At 47.4% G+C, this 23,515-nt stretch overlaps 1 long non-coding RNA gene across 1 annotated transcript in view; it reads left to right on the plus strand.

Moving 5' to 3' along the window:
• Positions 1 to 1,076: 1,076 nt before the first annotated feature.
• Positions 1,077 to 23,515, plus strand: part of LOC138435526 (uncharacterized) — a 28,986-nt gene continuing 6,547 nt past the window's right edge. Inside the window, exon 1 of the long non-coding RNA XR_011255127.1 lies at positions 1,077 to 1,212. This is a non-coding gene — a long non-coding RNA (uncharacterized lncRNA). The remainder of the gene's footprint in view (positions 1,213 to 23,515) is intronic.

Raw genomic sequence — 23,515 nt, forward strand, 5'->3', positions numbered from 1 at the left:
AACACAAGCCACTATGAACAGTAGTTTCCTTTGGGCTGAAGGAGAGGTTGTTATTTTGTTCTCTTTGGCTCCATAAATTTTTTTTTAATAAAGGCATATATCACTTTCCGGATCTACTTAAGTTAGGCGTTTGTTTTTGTAAATAAGTTACCTGCACACTGCGATGAAGAGGAGCCACCGCTTGCCCCAGCTTGCCTGTGTGAAGCTACGAAGACCCAGCACCGCCATAAATAAATAAATAAAAAGAAGTAAACAATGGATGTACCTGTGTTCTCCCCCCAAAAAACTATTTACAAAAACAGATGATGCTTTTGTAGTCTGCAACCCTTTCTCTAGACTACTTTCCTTGCAAACAGAAGAAAAACCGGCTCTAATTTGTTGGATATTAAAAAAAAAAAAAAGTTTCAACAGTCAACTGAGAAGCTGCTCTCTTAATGCAGCTAAAGACTTGGGGCACTGGCAGGGACCATCCCCAGGCAGAGTGACATCAGCTCGGAGGGAGGGCCAGCTCCCAGGTCAGGCTCTCCTGCCCCTCCCGGCAAGGACCACCTCCTTCACCTCCTTCCTCAGCTCATTAAGGCCCCTGGAGATTGGCCCTCACACATTTCAGGGCTCCTGATCAAGAGGAGACACTTCTCACTGTGGAAAATTGGTTCTATTTCATTCATGGAACAGCATTTTCTTCCGTTGTCTGATGTATTGATTAGATTTCAGACAGGATAAGTGGGGTTGATGTCATTAAGTAAAAAGTCATCTCCTCTGGAAACAAACCAGAAAGTCTGGATTCCATGTTTAAAAGCCTTGGATCCCGTTAAGATGACATATTGAGAACCACGTGGATTCCAATTCAATAGGAGAAGTGAGAACTCCAAGTACCAGCAGGTTCGTGTGGACAGCTGAGGGGCAGAGACGGGGGAGGGTGGGAAATGAGGGCAGCATAATTTGTCAGTAAGGTCAGAGAATTCTCAGCTACTTTTCCTCAAGAACAAGTGATCAATAAATCAAATACAGCCCATTTGCCAGGGTATGGCTGAATAAATTACAGTACGCCTATAACACTCTTCTTTCTGCCATAGTGTGAAATCTTCAAGCAGAACTGAGAACAAATAACACCCGAGTGAAGCACTTGACATTTTAGTCATGTTTCAGATGAGGCAGCTGATACAATGGGGACAACACGGTGCAATAGGTTGCATTCTGTCCCCTCAAAAGGTATGTTCCAGTCTTAACCTCTGAAATCTATGAATGTGACCTTATTGGGAAACAGAATCTTTGCAGATGTAATCAAGTTAAAATGAGGTGATACAGGATTAGGGTGGTCCCTAAGTCCAAAGTGATTGGTATCCTAGGCTCCTCCCTCCATGGGATTCTCCAGGCAAGAGTACTGGAGTGGGTTGCCATTTCCTTCTCCAGGGGATCTTCCCGACCCAGGGATCGAACCCGGGTCTCCCGCATTCCAGGCAGACACTTTAACCTCTGAGCCAGTGGAGAAGCCCCTTTCACTAAGTCCAAAGTGATTGGTATCCTTATAAGTAGAGGGAGAAGACATAAAGGAAACCTACTACCATTACTGAGTAAAAGAAGTCAATCTGGAAAGGCTACATACTGTATGACATTCTGGAAAAGGCAAAATGATGGAGACAGTAAAAAGATCAGTGGTTGCCAGGGGTTAGAGGGGAGGGAAGGCTGAATAATCTGAGTATAAAGGACTTTTAGGGCAGTGAAAATGCTGTGTGATATCATAATGATGGTTTCATGTCATTATACATTTTTCCAAACCTACAGAGTATACAGAACCAAGAGTGATCCCTAATGCAAACTATGGACTCTGAGTGAACATAAGGTGTCGATGTAGGTTCATTGATTGTAACAAATATATTACACTGGGGGTGGGGGCAGGTAGGCTGATGTGGGGGAATTCTGAGCATATGGGGGCCATAGGGGATATGGGAACTCACTGTACTTTTCGCTCAATTTTGCCGTGAACCTAAAACTGCGCTAAAACATATAGTCTATTTGAAAAAAAGAGAGAGAGAGGGAGAAGCCAGTGCTCATCTCTTGACAAATTGAAAAATGCCTCTCCAAGTTCTGTCTCTAGTCACTAAAGTGTTTCCTGTTAGCAGTGGCCAGTGGGTGGGATAACACTGAGTCCAGGTATAGGAAAAGAAACATGCTGGCTGCCTTCCTCACTTGTTAGCTTGAAAACACAAAGGTGAGGGATTTTCCTGGTTGTCCAGTGGCTAAGACTCCATGCTCCCAATGCAGGGGGCTGGGGTTTGATGCCTGGTCAGGGAACTAGATCCCACATGCCATATCAAAGAGTTAGCCTGCCTCAATTAAAGATCTCACTTGCTGGCACAGTCAAATAAGTATTTTAAGAAAGAAAGAACAGGAAATGTGCTTTGTCTGTGTGTTGTTTGATGAGGGGCCAGCAGGGCGCGCTCTTTAGCAGGCGCACACCCACTGAAATAGGAGCACGATATTTTTAGCAGAGCTGTGTGTGACCTTCACCCTGAAGTGAAAGTGCCTGGATGGTGGCAGAACATCCTGCTGGGGGTTAGGGGGTCAGTCATTCCAGGGCTGTGGCCGTGGGACTGGATGATAAAGCATGACCCAGAGTTGAGGGAGGGGAAATGTCACAGTTTCCATCCCCACCAAAGATACCCCGTGTCTTAAAGGTGGTAAAGCCAGAGGGAGGGAAGCAGCTGTGGCAGAGGCGTGTTGCCTACTCCCCGCCCCCCACCTTTCCTGCCTCCTCCTCATCATTTTGGAGCTGTGCCAAGCATTTCACATGCATTTGTGTGTGTGTGTGTCTTGCTACTTTCTTTTAGTTGATCTACAATGTTGTGTTAATTTCTATTGTACAGCAAACTAATTCAGTTATTTATATAGTGAATACATATGTGTGTGTGTATATATAGCATATATATAAAAATATATATGTATACCATTCTTTTTCATATTCTTTTCCATTGTGATTTATGACAGGATAGTAAATATAGTTCTCTGTGCTCTACAATAGGACCTTGTTTATCCATTCTATATAAAATAGTTTGTATCTGCTAACCCTAAACTCCCTCTAACCCTCTTCCTTCTCCCCTTTGACAACCACAAGTCTGTTCTCAGTGTCTGCTTCACATGCATTTCTTAGTCTAGAGATGACCCCTTTCCCTGTATGTGTAAGTGAAAGGACCCCTGAGCCTATCACTTACACTCTCTGCAGCTCAGTTCCCATGTCTGAAGTGGGGACATTAGCACCTGCCAGGGTTACTGAGGGTGTGGAGTAGTGGAGACAACTCAGGCTCTGAGTGGGGCAGCTCTTGATGTTCTGCTCCCCAGGTCTCTTCCTCTCCTTGCACTCAGAGATAATCATACCTCCTGCATAGGATTTAGGGGAGAATTTAAAGAACTTAATGGAGAGCTGCCATTTGAACAGCCATCATGCCATGGTTCCAACACACAGCCATCTAGCGTAGTGCCCAATGATGGCGTGTGTGAGATTAAGCTGTTCCCATTTCACAGATTAAGACACCAAGGGCAGATGGGTTAAGTCCCAAAACTTGACCCTCAAGCCAAGCTGGAGTGCACTTTTTAGGATAAGCATCCACAGGACAGCAGGCACTCGGAGCCGTTAGTGCCCTGACCCTTAACTCACAGCGCTGACACAAGAATCACATAACGAGACATTTGTAAACAACACAAGGAAAACAGTGCTTTGTAAATATAGGCAGCTTAAAAAAAGAGAACTATTTTTTAATTTGACATTTAAAACCAGGAGAACATCACAAATGTATTCTTGCAAATAACCTTATTTAGACTAAGATTACAAAAAAACGTTCACCAGTGGAAAATATTTTTACAGCTCCCCCAAACTGTTTACTAACAAGCATCCACAGATTAATTTTTATGGTGCTGATGTAGTTTTGAATGTCAAATGACAGTCTGCTGGGACAGAAAATAAAAATAGAGCTTTTTGTTAACAACAACAGGACATCATTTAGCCTGTGTGAAAGCTACTCAGTAAAAAAATACACCTCTTTCCAGCCCGGTGGCTGCCACATGCAGTCTTGTCTCTGCCTCCCTCTCCCGCGTCTGCACTGGCTTCCCTCGGCTTTGCCTCCTCTGTGAGCGTCGGCACTGATTCCCCGCTTCACGTCTTCCATTCCCTCTTCACTGGGCATTGACTGTCGTTAGTGAATAGTTGGGATGGAGCGCTCTAGGACGGAAGTGAGGGCTACAGGCAAGGCCCCCTGCGCAGGGCCAGCGTAATGGACGTGTGGCCTGTGCAGCCACACAGGGTTCCACACTTACAAGGAGGCTTCCCCACCCTTGCTTTAGTGCTCTACAGTTGCTGTCATGAAATTCTTAATAATTCTCTCTCTGCATTTGCATTTTTGAGTGAAGTGTGATGGGACAGTGGATCCTGATTTCATTCATGGTCCTTCCCCTTGCTGCCTCCTAAGAATGCTCTTTTCTGGCCCCTGGGGCCCCAGGCCTTGCCTGCCTGCCCCTCCCCACTCCTGTCTGGCAACCACTGCCATCTTCTGCCCAGGGGGTCTCATTGGAGGAACACCCCTGAGGACTTGATTTCAGGTATGGGGAGGGTCATGGTCAGACACATACTCCCCTCCTGCCCCAGAACATCTCAGGGTGCAGCTGCCACCAGCTGTCCTCCATCAGAGCTGGCATGGGTGGCCTGCCCAGAATCTCTGGAAGGCAGGCAACTTGCCTGGAAGTCCAACCTTCAGATGTCAACCCATTGACCCAATGATGTCAATCATTCCAGGGGAAGGAGCCCAGGTGATGGGAAAAAGCAAGAGATAAGCATGTCCTCCAAAGGGCATTGATGTCAGAGATACAGAACAGATCTGAACAAGTAGTGAGGGGAAAGGCAGGCCAACTCTTCTCTGTTAGGCTTCTTAAACTTTAGGGTGTAGAGGAGACATTTGGGCAGAGTATAAAATTCAGATTTCCAACCTCACACACGAGAGAGTCTGACTCAATAGGTCTGGGGTGGGCCCTGGAATCTGCATTTGTAACTGCCTGCCTGGATTTGGTAGAGAAATCCTGCCTTCTGCAGCCTCCATTGCCTTGGACCCCAATGACTTCAACGGCGGAGTGTAACCATGCACCCCTATTCTCTCATTCCTCGGGATAGTTTCCTGGAAGTGGGGTCATAGAATCTGAAGGTGTTTCTTTTTCTCTTTCTTTTTAAAATACGAATTTATTTAGGTGCTTCGGGTCTTAGTTGCAGCATGCAGGCTCTCTAATTACAGCTTAGTTGCTCCTTGGCATGTGGGATCTTTGTTCCTCAACCACGGATCAAACCTGCATCTTCTGTGTTGAATGGCAGATTCTTAACCACCAGACCACCAGGGAAGATCCCTGAGGATGCTTCTTTACCAGAAACCCTGATCTCATGCCTGCTCTGTGGTTATACACTGGGCAAGAAAATTCCCTTTCCAGCTGGAATGACTCAAGATTTTGGGAGCAAACAGGTCTGCAAGATATTGGATGGGAAAGACTCTCTTTACTGTTGAGCTGAATCTCTGTAGGTCCTGCTTTCTTCAAAGAAAGCATATTCCAGCTCTACCAAGCTAAAACACTTGCAAGTTTTGTGACTGTCAATCAGAGGTTTTGGTTGTAAACCATTGAAACTGTTCTTGGTTTTCTGTAACTGAGTGAGAATTATTGGAGAGTATGGTCAGCAGAATAATGGTACTCAGAGATGTTCATGTCCTAATCTCTTGGTCTTGTCAATATGTTGTCTTACCTGGTAGAAGGAACTTTCCAGATGTGAGTAAATCAAGGATCTTGAGTTGGGAGCGTACCCCTTAATTATTTGGGTACGCCTGATGCAATCACAAGAGTCCTTACAGGAGAGAAGCAGGAAAGTCAGAGTCAGAGGAAGCGATGTGACATTGGAAGGGGAAGTCAGAGAGAGATTTGAGGATACTCGTCTGCTGGCTTTGAAGATGGACAGAGAGAGGACATGAATCAAGGTATGCAGGAAAAGGCATCATCCAGAAGCAGGAAAAGGCAGGGAAATGGATTTTCCCTGAGAGCCTCAGAAGGAACCAGCCCGGGAGTTCCCTGCTTTTGGTCCAGCAGTTAAGACTCTACGCTTCCAAAGAAGGGGAGAGGGTTCAAGGCCTGGTAGAGAAACAGATCCCACATGCCATGCAAGGTGGCCAAAAAGTAAAAAGAAAAAAAAGCCTAATGCAGAAGGAACCAGGCTTGCCAACACCTTGATTTTATTCCCAATGGATCTGTTGGCTCAAGAGGTAAAGAATCGGCCTGCAATGCAGGAGACTCAGGAGTCACAGGTTCAACCCCTGCGTCAGGAAGATTCCCCTGGAGTAGGAAATGGCAACCCACTCCAGTATTCTTGCCTGGGAAATCCCATGGATAGAGAAACCCGGTGGGCTACAGTCCATGCGGTTGCAAAGAGTCGGACATAACTGAACACACATACATACACATAGACCTGTTTCAGACTTCTGACCTCCAGAATTTTAGCAAGTTCATGTTGTTTTAAGTCACTAAGGTGATTTGTTACAGCAGAGTTAAGAGACTTCTACAGCAGGAAGAAGGCAGCTCAGAGAACCAATGGGGAGCTAGAGAATCTGGCCCAGGTGAGCGAGGTGCAAGTGACACCTGCCCCAGGAACAGCCTGCTCAGGACACTATCCCTGATGGACCCTCACCACTAACTCGGTGGGCCCCGTGGCCCGGGGGCTGTGCTGCTGCCGCCTGGTCCAGCCTCATCTCACTCCTCTCAGCCACAAGGCAGCAACACTGGAGTAATCTCCATGGGTGATGATCAGCCCATCCCCCACCTGCCAGGGCTGAGATAGGGATTATCTGGCCTCCTGAAGTTTCCATTTTCCAAGATGCAGGGAGTCCCTGCTTCCAAGCTATAGCAGGAATTCCCCTCTTAGGGAAGTATTCAGTTGGCAGCTGGCTAAAATGACAAATTCCCACCCACCTGGCTTTAGGCAGGTCACCGCACCTCTCTAGGTCTATTTCCATGTCTGTGAGATGGAGAGTTACTGTTTTTCTAAGGTCACTTCCAGCCCTTACATTCAATAAATGTTTGTAAATGGTGGGGTGAGGGGGTAGAATGGAGCCGTTCACTTGCTGGCACTCTGAGAAAAGCCGCTCATAGTTTGGGCACAGGGCACCCACCTCGCTGCCATGGCTCTAAGCACAGCAGGTATAGAATTCAGACTCTTGGTCTGCAGAAACCTAGGCCTTTCTGCACTTAAACCCACACCAAGATGGATTTGTACATCAAGATTCTCAGCAGCTGCTCTTGGAATGGATGAAGGGAAAACTGCGGCTCTATGTAGATCACAGAGAATCCTGGACACTAGGCCCCGCTTGTGCAGCCAGCAGCAGCTCGCTCAGCCTCCTCTTCTTGGAGCCCCTGGGGCAACAGGAGTCAGACACCTCAGAGCAGGGGATATACCATAACCAAACTGCCCTGACCCATGAGCATTTGGGTAAAGGACACAGAAGGCAACGTGCAACAGGGAAAAGCCATCCGGGGGGCAGGAGCTAAGTGTTTCTCCACTCAGTTCTCAGGCAGGGAGTCAACTGGAGAAGGAGATAAACAAACAAATAAGAAAGTGAACGTGTTAGTTGCTCAGCCCTGTCCGACTCTTTGCGACTCCATGGGCTGTAGCCCACCAGGCTCCTCTGTCCACAGGATTTTTGGCAAGAATACTGGAGCGGTTTGCCATTTCCTTCTCTAGAGGATCTTCCCAACCCAGGGATCAAACCAGCATTTCCTGCATTGCAGGCAGAGTCTTTTTGAGCCACCAGGGAAGCCCAAAAAAGCCATAAATAACCCACAGAAGGTACTGTTAACATTTAGGATTTTGTCTTTTATATGTTTTTCTGTTATGTACTATACACACACACATCTATATTTTTAATTCCATAACTATAATTAACTTGTTTATACAGTTCTGAATCCCACTTGTTTTCCTCTTAACATGTTTCTTCTATAAAATTCTTAGAAAACACCACTTTTAATGGGTATCTGTGTCCATCATAAAGCTGTAGCATAATTTATTTAACCTTTTCCCTATTGTTGAACATTTATGCTATTTTCAGGTTTTCACTATCTTTAGTGATAATGAAATGTCTTGAACATCAATATACATCTTAGTTCCTATCCCAGAATATGTCTTCAGGAACCTGGAACTATTGGTTAAAGAGCACCAACATTTATCCCCCAAAGAAACGATAACCCAAATATTTAGAAAAACTATCCCAAGAAGGAGTTTCTTCCTGCTTTCAACCCCCAAGACAGGAATGCTTCCTAATTACATGGTTTGCCTGAGACTTCTTGGTGAGGAATGAAGAGTGGCTCAGTGATGCCCACCTCCGATTCTTGAGTAATTAAGGCACGATCCCAGGCAACAGAGAGCACCCTGTTCAGGATGCCGGGGGACTCTGGCTCGGGGTCCCTCGGTACTGAATTGCTGGACTGATATGTGTTCTGACGGTGGAGACGGGATGCAGGGTGGAGAGTAGATGCCGAGCGCAGGAGCCGTTCTAGCTCTGCTCCTCAGCAGCCTCCTCATTGCAGCCCTCCAGGCTGGGAGTGCCAGCAGGGGCTCAGGATTCAATGATGCCAAGGCCAATTGTATCCGAGGTTTGCTCTTGGCCAGAACTGAGAGCAGGGTAAAGGGAACTGCCTCTGGGTCAAGGTGAGCCTGTCTGGTTGGAGGTCCCAGGGCTACCGCGGAAGACAAGAGCAAGCAGAGCATCAAGCTGGGTGTGGTGGTGAAGGGGAGCAAAGATGCTGGCTCATGCGGGAACCCAGCCAGAGGAGCCTTTCCATCTGAGAGAGTGGCCCTGCCTGTGGGTGGTCAGTCTTAAACCTCCATGACTTATGACTCAGTGCTAAAGCCATCCCTTCATTTTGAAAGGAAGAAAACTAGTATCCACTGGGGATTTGCTGTTTGCCAGGCACTTTAAAACACAAGGGAAGTCTATTAATCCCCATTTTTACAAATGAGCACACCAAGGCCAAGAGAAACGGAAGGCCTTGCTTAAGGTTACAGGGCTAATTATTAAAGGGCTGGGACTAGAACTGGATAGAGAGGCAGGCACAGTAGGGAGAAGACCAGAGACCTCGGGGTCTCATCAAGCTCTGCTGTGTGTTAATTCTTTGAACATAAGGACGGTACTCCTGCCCTCTGAGCTTCAGCTTTCCTCGTCGGTATGACAGGGGACTGCCTGCTTGTAGAGTTCCTGTTCAGAGCAACAGGGATAATGCGTGCACAGGACCTGGTATCAGGCTTGGCCCACAGGGCAGCTCACTGAAGACAGCTGTAACATTCATCAGGTTTGCCTCTGTCATCTCTCCTGGGAACCCTGATGGGGAAGCCATCCAGGTATGGATCACGGGGATTTCTGGGAGACTTAAGTTGAGGGCAAATCCCCCCACTCTCTGACCACCTCCCACCCTGCATCATGTTTCACCCCCGCAGTGCACGCTGGCTGCTTGATTACAATGATCTGGCTTTTCTCTCAGAGAAACAACTTGACCAGAACGCTAGAAAGAAAGCTCAAAACTCTACATCCCTTTCCTGCTTCCCAGATAGACTTGGTCCCCAGATAGAGGGGGGCTCCCCAGTGACTCAGCAGTAAAGAGTCCTCCTATAATGCAGGAGCTGCAGGAGGCATGGCATGGGTTCAGTCCCTGGGTCTGGAAGATCCCCTGGAGGAGGGCATGGCAACCCACTCCAGTATTCTTGCCTGGAGAACCCCATGGAGAGGAGCCTGGCAGGCTGCAGTCCATGGGGTTGCAAAAGACTTGGACATTACTGAGCAACTGAAACAGCAAACATCAGATGAGGGCTGAGGGGAGCACCCATAGAGGCAGTGTTTTTAACTTTCCATATATTTGCACACCATCCAGGAATCTTGTTACGATGTAGATTCAGATTCAGTAGGTCTAACAAGCACCTGGATGAGGGAAGTCCATACTGTTGGTTCCAGGACCACGCTCAGAGAAACACGTTGATGTACTGCCTGTCTCTTACCTTGCTTCAGTCCTGAAGTTATGTGACCTATAAAAACCTCCTTGCCATCTTCATGCAGCTGGAGTTGTATGGGCAAGTGCTGACCAAGCAAGCTCTTCTCAGCAGACACTTTAATGTAGTTAGAACCCACGCTAGATTCTTATCAGTTCTGCTCTGTATAAATAGGGTGTTCAGATATACACATTTCCAAAAAAGGTGTCTTTGGACCAGAATCTGTTCCCATAGGTCACACAAAGACTCTTATGGGAGATTGGGGTCTTCTTTCTCTCACTCCTTTCTATCCTTTGGGTTATTCACCTTTTGAAAAATGAAATTTGGCTCAACAATAATGATATTAAGCTGAACCTTTTGCTATTCTGCAAATGGGCAAGTCTCTGAATACCCAGTGAAAATTACCTTTCTCCTTTTGTATTTGCTAGTTGCTTATATAAAAATTCATGTTCTATATATTTAGAGCACATAGGCTCAAATTTAAGGAAATGCATTATATGGTAAAACAAACATAATACAATGGATATTCATTGTGCATTAGAAAGTGATCTTGGTTTCATAGAATCACTACAGCATGCCATCAGGTGATGAGCTCTTTTCTGGTCATTTAACTGTGAAAATCTTGCTCTCAGAGATTCTAGTTTAATTGGTCTAAGGAGGAAGTAGGGTCCTAATTATATTTAAAGCTCAAAGAGTGATTGTAATACACATCCAGGTTTAAGAGCTACTAGCCTAAATGATGTCAAGCTTCCACCTTTAAACTCTTCAGGTGCCTTGCTGTTCATTTAAATTCAGCACACATTTCTGTACAGCAGCCGAGTTCCAGGCACTGTGTGAGGCTTCAGATATATGAGTAAATCAGTCCTAGTTCCTACTTTCAAGGCACCCACAGTCTAGCAAGGGAGATAAAGCATACAGAATTAGTTTTACCTGGAGGCCCCACAAACAGAGAAACAGGGAATTGTTGTCTGTAATACACAAATAAAAGATGAAGAAACAGGCGAGCCTGTATGTTTCTCTCCCATCGTTGTTACTCTGCCTCTCCCTTCCCCCCAGAAGGAATAGAAGATGGATTAAGTAGGAACACAATGAGCTACAGGGCAGACGCTTGGCAATCATATCTGAGTTCTGGGGTGAGTGCTCAGGGCTCTGGGAGGCTGAGGTGTGTAGTCGTCCAAACTGGATGATTTCTTAATGCAGGAATGCAAAACCTGCCCACAAGTGGCAAAGAGTGTGAGATGCGTATCAGCAGAAACTACCAAGAAATTCAAGTTGCTTTCTCTACCTCTTTTTCTGAATAGTGCCCAACCTCCAGATTTGAGTGCCCTTCTTCCCAGATGGCCTCCCCTGATCCCCTCGCTGCTTTATGTTCCTCACCCCATCCAGGCTTACCTTTCCCCAAATAACCTTGCACCAATGGTGGTTCTGACTCCTATGCTGCAGGTGTCAATGAACTGGGCTGGCTTCTGTATGGTGCTGTGAATGGCCAAAAGACCCACTCAAAAACTCTGGTGGTGTAAAATAGGGAGTCTATTCCTCCAAAAGTCACTCCAATATGGAGGAATTCAAGAATGGGATATTTTAATAAATGCAAAACCAGGTAACCCCTAGCTTAAATTAATCCACTGAAGAGTAAAGCAAATGGGTTTTGGCAGAAAGTAGCATATGCCGCAAGCATTTCCCTTGACTTCACTTCTGGGCCTTCGCAAGTATGGTCAGTATGGTGTTATGCCCAAGGTCCCAATCCCCAGAACTGAGAGAACAAGACATCCACAGCAATGCAAACGCAAAAAGGGAATTTATTGCTAGCTCGAGCCAGGGCCCAAGTTTTATCCAATGCAGTGGAGTGGAACAAGGGCCCCGAGCCCTGAATTACAGCAGTATTTATAGGGTTAAGACAAAGACAGGCAATTGGCAGGGGTGGATTGGTTGCAAGGGTTCCTTAACATTTACTAATTGGCTAGATTTTCGCGCGCTCGGGCTCTCTCGGGGGGTTTTCGTCCTTGTCCTGATAAGCTTGAACCAGGCTACAGGGAGTATACTGATTGGTCGAGTCCTGGCACCGGTGGAGGATGATCTCAGCTCCTCCTTGGGAATAACTCAGCCCCTCTGTGAAGGAGACTTAGGCCTACCTTGGCCCCCTGAAGCCTGTCATGGCGTCTGTTTGATCCTAACATTCCCCCCTGTCTTTTTATCCTTGAGAGGAATCTTCCTCTCCATTCTGAGACACTGCCTGATATTGTTGCCTCAGTGCCATTACCTGAACGGTAGTGACTTGTTCTTTTACAAAGGTTATTAATTTATTTAAAATACATGGGCCAAAAGTTAGAATGAGTAGGAGTATAATGAGCGGTCCGAGTAGGGTAGAAATTAGTGTTGTTAGCCAAGGAGATTGATGAAACCAGGACTTGAACCACCCCTGCTGGGCTTCTTGCTCTCTCTTCTGCTGTGCTAATCTTTTTCTCACTTTTGCCATAGACTTTCTCTCCACCCCAGTGTGGTCTGCATAAAAGCAACATTCTTCTCCTAAAGTTGCACATAATCCGCCTTGGTGTAGGGAGATCAAGTCTAGGCCCCTTCAGTTTTGCAAAACCATTTCTGACAGTGAAGTTAGGGATTCTTCAAGGTGGCTGATTGACTGTTCTATACAGGTAATGTCTTTATCTATTGCCGCTCGTAGGGAAGTGAATCCCTGATTTTGCATAGTCAGGGATGTTATTCTTGTCCCTGCCCCGGCAATCCCGAGACTGAACATGTTTGCTAGCGTGATGGTTGTGATAGGCTCTCTCTTAACTCTGTTTTTCCCCAACTGATCTATAGTCTCCTTGGCCCAATAGTCATACATAGCTTCTTCTGGGTGATATATGATTTTGGGCATTACGGTCACTAATACACAAAACTCTCTATTCGGATTAAAGACCGATGCATATAGACACGGAGTCAGCCCGGTATGTGAGCAGACCCACCATCCCGCTGCCTCAGGCACAATCCACTTTATTTGGTCCAGTTCTGTGAGATTGACTGTTCAGGCACACAAGGGAGTCTTTTTAAGTGGAACTTTACCTAAGCAAAGTCCTCTTCCCCAAACTTCTTTCATAGTGAGACCAACCCTATGTTTTCTCCAATGACACTGAGGTGGACCTGAGCTGGTGGACAGGTTGTAAGAAACATCTAAGCCTACTGCTTCATAAAAGGGAGGGTAAAGAGTGTAGCAGAGCCAACAAGATTGAGTTGCTCTGGGGTTAGAATGGTTTCGCTTTAAAGGCTGCTTTAGCTAGATCCCATAACGGGTCCGACGTTTCTAGGTTAGAGGTGGAGGACAAGGGGTCGAGGGCCTCTGCTATATTAGGCTGGCCTCCTGGTCAAGAAACAGAGGGCGTAGGGCTCAGAATTGTAGCCCTCTGAGTTGGATCTGCCTTAAACACCCTTTGTGGGCCTGGATTTTCAATCTGTTTGGGGCCTACACTTTGGGTTTGGATAGGTTCTATGATCTGACTCACAATCAAGATTCCCCCAGGGTTTACACTGAACCCATTGGCCTGTAGCTGAAAGCCCCAAGATAATCCAGACACCCAAGACTTTTCCTGCATAGCCAACTTCTGGTTAAACGTTAATTTTACCTGAGCAATCTCATCTTTAGGTATCTCATCTTCCTGATCATAGAATTCATAGAATTCATCTCTTGACATAGGCTGAGTGAAGGAGAAGTTGACTAAATCTCAGTTGCTAGTTTTCCATCTCCTTACCCCATCATTTGAAGTCACACAGCTCCATGACCTACAGAAATAATGTTGTATACCCCCACAAGCTTCCGCGTCACTTTTATGACCAGGACATGCCCCCACCTCTAAATCGGATCAAAGGCACTGACCAAGGGGTGTCCACTAAGTCCTTGAGGTCAAAATATAAGTCAGGCCACCAGGTGTTCGGAGGATGTATCTCGGTGGTCGTATTGAATACCTCTCACGTCAGCCTATTTTGAAGTCTCCAGGTGATCTTGACAGGTTGATGTGGGTCAGTGCTGGCAGTTCCGGGGTCAAGGAGGCCAGCCATCATCAGGAGAGTCAGAGTGATCCGTCCAAGATCTGCTGTCGGACGAGCTTCAATTTTAAGGGATTGGAAGGATGCAGTGTTGACTTCCATTCTCTTTGAGCCCTCTCCTTGTTCTTCTGGAGTGGCCTGTCGCACGTGGTTGCAATGTACCCAGGGTCCAATTCTGTCTACTTTGAGGGCAGTAGGGGTGGTAAGAAGAACAACATAAGAGTCCTTCCGTCTTGGTTCTAAGGTCCTTGACTGGTGTCTTTTAACCCAAACCCAATCTCCCGGGCCTATATTATGAGACGGGATTGTTCCTTCATTTTGGCCCTCATGAATTTCCCGTACCAATGACCAGATATGTTTATGCACCTTACTCAAGGCTAGCATCTCCTGTTGGAAAGCGCATAGCGGGAGAGGTGGTTTGGTTTTTCCCTCAAATGCTGGACAAACGGGGGGCGGACTTCCACATACAATTTCAAAGGGAGTCAAACCCAGTTTATAGGGGGTGTTTTGTGCCCGAAAAAGTGCGAAGGGAAGGAGGGTCACCCAGTCCCCACCAGTCTCTATTGCCAGTTTTGTTAAAGTTTCTTTTAGGGTCCGATTCATTCTTTCTACCTGTCCTGAGCTCTGGGGACTGTATTCGCAATGTAACTTCCATTTGGTCCCCAGGGCTGAGGCCAGTCCCTGAACAATTTTACTCACAAATGCAGGTCGATTATCAGAGCCGATAGATGCCGGCAGCCCAAACCTAGGTATAATCTCTTCTAGGAGCTTCTTAGCTACTACTATCGCTGTCTCCTTCTTAGTAGGGTAAGCTTCTACCCACCCAGAAAACATATCAACCAAAACTAACAGGTAACGGTACCCATACTTGCCTGGCCTTACCTCAGTGAAATCTATCTCCCAATGATGTCCTGGCCTTTCCCCCCGATATCTTACACCTGTGTGCTGTCCTTTTCCTGGTCTCATCATCTGGCAGGCCTTGCAGGTGTGGACTATATCCTGGATGGTTTTCTTCTGTTGGGGAAACCGCAGCTGCGCTGTTTGTAGGAGTGTCGAAGTCTTTTTCTCTCCCAAATGGGTAGTTTGATGTAAATGGGTACAGAGATGCCTGCCCAGGTTGGCAGGAAGCAACAAGTTGTCATCTTGGTCCTGATACCATTCGTTTTTGCCAGCAGGACGGGTGGTATTATCTTGCACCCAGCGTAAATCAGAGGGGGAGTATATGGGGCTTGGGAGGAGTGTTCCCATCCCCGGCGGTGGCAATCCCACAGTCAGTATATGGGCTTCGTGGCCTCCAGCAGCTGCCTCACAGGCTGCTGCATCGGCAAGCACGGTTGCCTCGGGCCCTGGCACCCTCTCCTTTCTGGTGTCCCGGGACATGCACTGTGGACACTGCCCGGGGCAAGTGGACCGCTGCCAAGAGTCTGCAAATCTCAGGCACGTTTTTAATCTCTTTTCCCTCCGCTGTCAAGAGCCCCGCTCTTTATATATGGGGCCTTGAATGTGCACAGTGCTGAATGCATATCGGCTGTCAGTGTAAATAGTGATTCTTTTTCCTTTTGCCCTCTCTAGTGCTTGTATCATAGCGATCAGTTCTGCTTTTTGGGCTGATGTTCCAGGGGGCAAGGCCTCAGCCCAGATGGTCCTTCCAGTGTCATCTACTATGGCTGCCCCCGCTTTTCTCTGTCCATCCTTTATATAACTGCTCCCGTCCGTGAACCATACCAGCTCACTGTTTCCTTTTTTTTTTTTTTTCAGCTCACTGTTTTCTAATGGCAAGTCGCTGAGGTCTTTTCGTATGGCAGTTACCTCAGCTAACACTTCAACACAGTCATGGAGGGGCCCATCCTCCTCTGGGATGGGTAGCAAAGTGGCAGGGTTCAGAAAACAAGGTGTTTTAAAGTGTATCTGGGGAGTATCCAGCAGCAGGGCCTGGTAATGGGTTAAGCGAGCAATAGAAATCCACTTACCCGGTGGCTGTTTGAGGACCCCCTCTATGGCGTGAGGAGTGTAGACCAGGAGACGCTGTCCATAAGTCAGCTTGTCAGCATCATGGACAAGGAGAGCAATGGCCGCGATGATATGGAGACAGGGTGGCCATCCCACAGCTACTGGATCCAGTCGTTTAGAGAGATATGCCACAGGCCATCTCCACGGTCCCCATTGCTGCATCAGGACTCCCTTCCCTACTCCCTGCTTTTCATCCACAAACAGTTGAAACAGCTTAGCTGGGTCCGGAAGAGCAAGGGCTGGGGCTTCCAGTAACGCCTGTCGAAGTTCCTGAAATGCCTGCCTCATTGGCTCAGTCCAAGTCCAGTCTCTATTTTCTCTGCTTCCTTCATATAGAGGTCAGGCCTTTTCAGCAAACCCCATAATCCATAGCCTGCAGTACCCAACCATCCCTAAAAACTCCCTCACCTGCCGGGGAGTTGTTGGCTCGGGGATCCGTAGAATAGTCTCTTTCATAGCCTGAGTCAACCATCTTTGTCCCTGTTTTATTTTATATCCCAAATAAATGACTTCCTATCTAGCAATTTGGGCCTTCTTCGCACTTGCCCAGTACCCCAATGTCCCCAAAGTCTGGAGGAGATCGCCTGTGGCCTTTAGGCATACCTCCTTAGTCATAGCGGCCAGCATTAGGTCATCTACATACTGCAACAGAACGACTTCGGGGTGGCTGGTTCGATACTCACAGAGATCTTCGCCTAGAGCCTCACTGAACAACGTTGGTGAGTTTTTGAACCCCTGTGGGAGGCGAGTCCAGGTCAGCTGCCCCACAGTTTGGCTGTCCTCGTCAGCCCATTCAAATGCTAAGATTTCCTGGCTCTGGGGTGCCAAAGGCAAGCTGAAAAAGGCATCTTTCAAGCCTAAAATTGTATACCAGACATAGTCTGGTGGCAAGCTGCTCAGGAGGGTGTATGGGTTAGGGACAGTGGGATGAATGTCACTCACCCATTTGTTGACTGCACGAAGATCTTGGACTGGTCCAAAGTCTGCTCCCCCGGGCTTTTTCACAGGCAACAGGGGAGTATGCCATGGGGACCGGCACTTTTTGAGAATTCCTGCCTTTAGGAGGCGCTGGATTGTGGCATAATTCCTTGCCGGGCCTCCTGGCTCATGGGATACTGTTTCACTCTCACAGGAATAGCATTTGCTTTTAATTCAACAACAATGGGTGGTCTTTGTTTAGCCAGTCCCATTCCCGCTATCTCTGCCCAGGCCAGAGGGTATTTCTGAATCCACTGTTGCATAGCAGGATCCACCACTGCAGGGGGTTTTGGTGAATATAGTCTGTATTCATCTCTCAGTGCCAGGGATAAAACATGAATTGGTTGTCCAAGCCCGTCTGTGACTGATATCTCCCCAGAGTCAAAGTGAATTTGCGCATTGACTTTGGCCAATAGGTCTCTTCCTAATACAGGGGCCGGACATTCTGGGATCACCAGAAATGAGTGGGACACCCGTTGGGCTCCCAAGTCCACTTTTCGTTTAGTAGTCCAGTAATATCTCTTTGTCCCGGTGGCTCCCTGGACCAAGCTAGTCTTTTGGGACATCGGCCCAAATTTTTGGTTGAGAACTGAGTGGGCTCCCGTATCCACCATGAAGCCGACCGGTTTCCCCTCCACATTAATAGTTACCCAGGACTCGGGGAGAGGTGCCAGGCCCTGACCCCCCTAATCACTATCTTCCCCTGCATATAAGATGTGGGTCCCGGAGGAAGATTCTTCCTTTCTTACAGTCTTTTTCTTCAGATCTCTCTCGGGGCACTCATTTTTCCAGTGTCCCTGCTCTTTGCAGTAAGCGCATTGGTCTCTCTTTAGGGCAGGTCTAGCTGGTTTTTCCTTTCCTCCCGACTGGGTGTCTTTAGTTCTTGGGGCTTCGGGCCCCTTTCTCATCCCCACAAAAAGGATCTGAGCCAGCTCTTTCTGATTTCTCCAGTTTTTTTCAGCCCTATATTCCCTTTCCTCCCATCTAATCCATTCCTCATATTCTCTTTCTTCCCGTCTAATCCGTTCCTCCCTCTCCTCAGGGGTCTCTCTGTTATTAAACACTGTCTCAGCTGCCCTCACCAGATCCTGTATTGACAGTTCCCCCAGCCCTTCTATCTTCTGTAACTTTCTCCTGATATCTGGAGCTGCCTGGTTCATGAAAGCTAACAGAACTGCTGCGTGTGACTCATCAGCCTGGGGGTCCATGGGCATATACTGCCTAAAGGCTTCCATTAACCTCTCTAAGAAGGCTGCTGGGCTCCTGTCTTATCAGATTCACCTTAGATAAATTTGTCGGTTTCCTGGCGGCTGCCCGGGGACCGGCCATTAGAGTCTGGCGAAAGACCCGAAGATGCTCCCTACCTTCCGCACGGTCAAAGTCCCAGTTCGGCCGCATAGACGGGAACCCTTCCTCCACTAGGTGGGGCTGCATGGTCGGTCTCCCATCCGCTCCGGGAACATGTTTCCGCGCTTCCGACAGAATTCGCTCCCATTTCTCTGTGGTGAAAAGCACCTGTAACAGCTGCTGACAATCATCCCAAGTAGGATTGTGAGTAAACAGGATAGTGTCTAAAAGATCAATAAGGCCTTGGGGCTTTTCAGAAAAAGAGGGGTTTTGAGCTTTCCAGTTATATAAGTCGCTGGTAGAGAACGGCCAATATTGGTAATTCTGTTCTCCATCAGGATTTGCCAGCCCGACCCGGACAGGAAGTGCTCAAACGGTAGGCGAAGGGGCCTCTCGGCTCCCATAGTCAGACGAGTCCCTGCCCTTCCGCGAGTTCCCTGGGCTGGCACCGCTTCCTGCTGAGGAGCCAAGGGTTCTGAGTTCCCTCTTTGTTCTCCGGATGACACCTGAGGTACCTGTGGGAGCAAGGGTGGCCGGATATACGGGGGAGGCGAGATTTCAGTGTCTAAATCAATCAGACTAGGGTATAGAGAAGATTCCTGGGGTATTGGTTTCTTCCGGCTCTCCCGTGCCTCCCGGTTTTCTTCCTTAGAGCTCTCCATGACCAGGACCTGTGGAACAGAAGCACTGGGGGGGTTGTGAATAAAGGGTTTCAGCCAGACGGGAGGGTCTTCTACCTGATTTTCCCAGACCAGGATGTAAGGAGCTTGGTCCGGATGGCCCAAAGGGTCAGGAGCCATTATCTTTTCTTTAACAGCCTGGATGACCGGCAGGCCGAAAGTTCCCTCCAGCGGCCAGCCAACCTGAAATGTCGACCACTCAGATGAGCATAGGGTTTTTAGCTTGCTCTTCTTTACTAGCAGGGATAGAGTCTGAGCCTTGGACTTAAAATCGGGAAAATGGTCAGTCATTACAGATAGCAGTGTAGAATACCTTTGACCCATGGCGGCAACACCCACAATAAACACACAAAAAGCACAGCACCAGCACACAAAGACAAGCGACAGATAGACAAACAAATATCGCCCGAAAACACTGAACTAGGTTTATCCCGTGTTGCTGTTGTCCTGTTCCCCAAAGTTACCTTACCGAAGGGTGTCCACTGCCCGCCAGACTCAGGATCAGGAGAAACGTTTTCCCCCGTTCCTTTACAGAGCGGCTCACAGAACCAGCTGCCTTCCAGCTCGAGTGCTGGGCCCCAGACTTATGCTGGCTGGGCGACTCTTTCGCCCCCTGACCTGATGCCAGCGTCCAGATATACTTCCTACTAGTAAGGCTTCCCTTATGTCTGGAAAGTGTTGTTCTTCTCAGTCAGGGGATCCCGGACGAGCCCCCAAATGTTATGCCCAAGGTCCCAATCCCCAGAACTGAGAGAACAAGACATCCACAGCAATGCAAATGCAAGAAGGGAATTTATTGCTAGCTCGAGCCAGGGCCCAAGTTTCATCCAACGCAGTGGAGTGGAACAAGGGCCCCGAGCCTTGAATTACAGCAGTATTTATAGGGTTAAGACAAAGACAGGCAATTGGCAGGGGCGGATTGGTTGCAAGGGTTCCTTAGCATCTACTAATTGGCTAGATTTTCGCGCACGCGGGCTTTCTCAGGGGGTTTTCGTCCTTGTCCTGATAAGCTTGAACCAGGCTACAGGGAGTATACTGATTGGTCGAGTTCTGGTGCCAGTGGAGGATGATCTCAGCTCCTCCTTGGGAATAACTCAGCCCCTCTGTGAAGGAGACTTAGGCCTACCTTGGCCCCCTGAAGCCTGTCATGGCATCTGTTTGATCCTAACAATGGTCTCGTGAGGTCCTCTCCCACAAGCGAAACAGAGCTTGCTTCCAGGCAGAGTTGGCCAAAGAGGAAATGGGCTGCTTCTTAAGATGCTGAATTTCCGCATTGGAAAATTTTTCTGAGGATATGCGGTGAGGTTTGGGGGCAGGACTATTTGAACAATGAATAGGGTGTTGGCTACTTTTAATGAGCCTTTCAGGGAGCCTCTAAAAAGCACTTCATGACCTGTGTTTAGCTTCCTTCCAGCTCTGTGCAAGCAGAGGAGCAGGGACAGCTTGCACGGCAATGAGCACGAACAAACATGAGCTGGGATTTGCCTTGAATCTCATTCTGTGACGTCAAGTATTTCCTATATCTCAGCCCTCACAGTCTCTTCGGGGGGCAAATGTTATACCCGTTTTTCGTTGTTCTTGTCCAACTCTTTGCCACCCCATGGACTGCAGCACGCCAGGCTTCCCTGTCCTTTACTATCTCCCAGAGTTTACTCAAACTCACATCCATCGAGTTGATGATGCCATCCAACCATCTCATCCTCTGTCGTCCCCTTTTCCTCCTGCTCTCAGTCTTTCCCAGCATCAGGGTCTTTTCCAATGAGTCAGCTGTTTGCAGCAGGTGGCCAAAGTATTGGAGTTTCAGCTTCAGCATCAGTTCTTCCAGTGAATATTCAGGACTGGTTTCCTGTAGGATTGACTCATTTGATCTCCTTGCTGACCAAGGGACTCTTGAGAGTCTTCTGCAGCACCAGAGTTTACAAATAAGGAAACTGAGGCTTTAAAAAACTGAAAGATTTGCCCAATATCCCACAAAAGACAAGCAGTTCAAACCCAGGTTTCCTAACTTTTAATCTGATGTTCATAGTATAATATCATGATCTCTATTCCATTCAGACACAGTAAGAGCTGGAAAAATCCCCGAGTATTTATTTAAGAAAGAAAATGATCTCAAAGAAATGGATTTGGTGGAATGGAATGGTGGTTAGCTCAAGGCAATGTCATGAGTCGCCAGCAGAGGGCAGAAGCCTGCCATTCTAGATGCTTACATCCTTGAAAGCCCACGGGCACCTGGGAATGAGTGTAGCAAGAATTTTTCACTGAGAGGGCACCCAAAGAAAGAGCAGAAAAGCGCCAGTGTGGACTGCTGTAATTTCAGATGACATCTGGGAGCCAGGGGCACTGAAAGAAAATCCCTCCCCACTCTGGTTCCCTGCACCCAGAAGGAAAGAGGCCTGCAGCAGCAAAAGACACTGGAACACGAGCAGGATTCTAACGAGAACAATCCAAGGTTTGGATCTGAGTCTAGCTAGGGTCACTTTCCTTCTGGATGCCTGCCTATGCACCCATGAAAAGAAGATGACAACTGCCTCGTAGGAGTCTTAGGACAATCAGCTAAAGCGTTAAGAAAACTGTTAAATGTGCTGACAGGTTAGTGGAGGTGGGTTTGAAGGAAGGTTGCTCCCTCTAGTCTCTGACTAGCACGTGAGCTGTTGACAAGGAGGCCAGGTTGACACCTGTGGTGGGAGGTGGGTGAGGGACGCGGGGCTGGCACGAGGTGGTAGGCAGAGGAGGGGATGCCACTGCCCCCATTCTCTGGTTTACGCCACTCTGACCTCAGGACACTGCTCTCCAGTTGGCATGCTTCACATGGGCTGCCTGTCCCTGGGGTCCTGTGTCCTCAGAGGAGAGCCCCGAACCTCCCAGGTAGCAGCTGGGGTCAATGATGTGGCCCAACTCCCTCAGCCCCACGGGTGCTGGGCAGAGTCCCCTCCCAGCCAGACATCTCAGAACTGAAATGCCGCTGGTAAGGCTGAGTACAGCAGACCAAGGGCCCCATGGCTGCTCACCCCCAACCCGGCACTTGTCATGTAACAGCACTTTACAGTCCTTCCCAGGAGCACAACCTCCTGTCTCATTTGTGATTTTGTTCATCAGCCCAACAGTCCTGAGAAGACAATAGGACAGATACGGTTTAATTCCCATTTTTTTTTTTTAAGATAAAAGAGATTCTCAGCCAGCTTAATGATTTGCCCAAAGTAATGCAGTGGTTAAACAAAACCCAGAAAATCCCAAACTCAGAATCTGGTCTTATGGCCCTAAAGATACCACCTTGTGCCAATGATTCAAACCAGAGATCTTCCATCTCTCTCCGTCTGCTCTCCCTCTTTTTAAACTCCTGGGATTCCCAAATGGCTTGGTGGTCAAGAATCCGCCTGCCAATGCAGGAGACACAGTACGATCCCTGAGTCGGGAGTATCCTCTAGAGAAGGAAACTGGCAACCCCTCCAGCATTTTTGCCTGGGAAATCCCACCAACAGAGGAGCCTGGAAGGCTACGGTCCATGGAGTTGCAAAGGAGTCTGACACTACTTAGTAACTGAGCAACAAAAACAACGTAGACATAAAGATCGTCATTCTCAACTTGTCAAGCTAGGCAAAGACCTCTTGTTTTATTTGATTTAATTTTCTCATCATCCCCAATATGTGTTCCTATTCAACACCTCTTCTTACCCGCCAAACGGGCACCACATCCCATTTGGTTGATTGGTTCTTTCATTGATTGATTGAGTCATTCATTCATTCATTTGTAGGCTTGAGTCAGAAACATTTTTAATACTGTGTTTATGATGTTATTAAAACAAGCATTTTTTGTTAGTATTGTTCACAACTCGTGGACTCTAATTTTTTTTTTTTTTTTACGTTCCTAGTCATTTCCCATTTCTATGTATATGCTTTACTCATTCCCTGCTCCTGCCATCCCTAATTGTATTACCTGCTACTTGTGTCTACTTAATTTGCTTTATTTTTACTGGCTTCTAATTTTTTTTGTACTATTCTCAACTTTATCACCTCGGAGGTATTTCTCTGCTCGTTTTATATTATTTGCTTATTTGCTATACATGCTTATGAGTCCTGCATCCACATTGGTGATGGTGATGTCCACAGTCAGCCACGTTAGTCAGTCCTCACCATCACCTAAAGTCTGCGTAAACTCCTTACAAGGCTGACAGTAAATCACTTAACTCTTGCTCTGATCTTGATCCTTTTATAAGTTTCATGTACCCCGTAATAGTTGAATGCTGGAACAGTGGTGTTCAGTAGATCTTTCCATGATAATGGAAATGTTTTATACTGCTGTGCTGTCCAATAGGTAGCCACTAGCAATGTGTGACTATTTAAGCAGCTGCAATGTGGTTTCTGTGATTGAGGAGCTAAAAGTTAATTTTAATTAATTTAAATTAAAATGT

Source organism: Ovis canadensis, chromosome 3 (assembly GCF_042477335.2).
Source record: "Ovis canadensis isolate MfBH-ARS-UI-01 breed Bighorn chromosome 3, ARS-UI_OviCan_v2, whole genome shotgun sequence".
In the NCBI taxonomy this organism is placed as follows: domain Eukaryota; kingdom Metazoa; phylum Chordata; class Mammalia; order Artiodactyla; family Bovidae; genus Ovis; species Ovis canadensis.